Source organism: Myotis brandtii, unplaced genomic scaffold (genome assembly GCF_000412655.1).
Source record: "Myotis brandtii unplaced genomic scaffold, ASM41265v1 scaffold975, whole genome shotgun sequence".
Classification (NCBI taxonomy): Eukaryota; Metazoa; Chordata; class Mammalia; order Chiroptera; family Vespertilionidae; genus Myotis; species Myotis brandtii.
Window position 1 is genome coordinate 741,669 of NW_005372049.1, and position 254 is coordinate 741,922.

The following is a 254-nucleotide window of genomic DNA, read 5'->3' on the forward strand; positions in this document are numbered from 1 at the left end:
GCCTGTGGGCTCAGGGCTGAGGGAGGGGTGCATGGCTGGGGGGCACGGCCAGGGGCTGCCTCGCTCGCCCGGCTGCGGGTCTGGAAGGGGACTCAGTGCCGACGGGAACATATATATGGCTTTTTATCAATGCTGGGGGCACAGGGAGATGGGGCGGGGACAAGAGCGTGGGGATCTACCCCAGTGTCCTCCACCCCCGTTGGGAGGGGGGCCCTGCCTCTCGGAATTCGGAGCCTCCTCCCTGAGGACGGGCG